The sequence below is a fragment of the Nannospalax galili genome, unplaced genomic scaffold (genome assembly GCF_000622305.1).
Source record: "Nannospalax galili isolate Female #2095 unplaced genomic scaffold, S.galili_v1.0 scaffold1200, whole genome shotgun sequence".
Lineage (NCBI taxonomy): Eukaryota > Metazoa > Chordata > Mammalia > Rodentia > Spalacidae > Nannospalax > Nannospalax galili.
In genome coordinates this window covers 2,148,723-2,149,466 of record NW_008347131.1, presented here as the reverse complement: position 1 = coordinate 2,149,466, position 744 = coordinate 2,148,723, and positions in this window count along the sequence as shown.

Here is a 744-nt window from a genome sequence, read left to right as displayed (position 1 = left end):
AAAAAAAAAAAAAATGAATCTAAAAACTGCTTCTTTGAAAAAAAAAAAAAAAGACAGAGCTTTGCCCCAGTTAACCAAAAAAAAAAAAAAAGAGTACCTCCAAATCAAGAAAATCAGAGGTGAAAGGGGAAATATCACAACAGACACCAGAAAGATATACAACATTATAAAGGAATACTTTAAAAACCCATATGCTACTAAACTTGAAAACCTAAAAGAAATGGATGAGTATCTACAGGAATGGGAACCACAAGAAGTAAACCAAGAAGAGATTAACAGCTTAAACAGACCCATAACACAAAAAGAAATGACCAGATGGATTTACAGCAGAATTCCATCAGACATTTAAAGAGGATCTGCATCCAATACTACTTAATTTATCTTTAAAAAAGTAGAAATGGAGGGAGAACTTCCAAATTCCTTCTATGAAGGCAGCATCAGTCTAATTCCAAAACCAGGTAAAGACACAACCAAAAAAGAGAACTATAGACCCATATCCTTAGTGAACACAGATGAAAAAATTTTCAACAAAATACTTGCAAACCGCATACAGACACACATCAAAAAGATCATCCACCATGGTCATTTCAGCTTTATCCCAGAGATGCAGGGATGGCTCAGTATACATAAGTCAATAAACATCATAAATCATATATATGGTCATCTCAAAAGATGCAGAGAAGGCCTTTGACAAAATTCAACATGCATTTATGTTCAAAGTCCTAGAGGGAACTGGACTGGAGG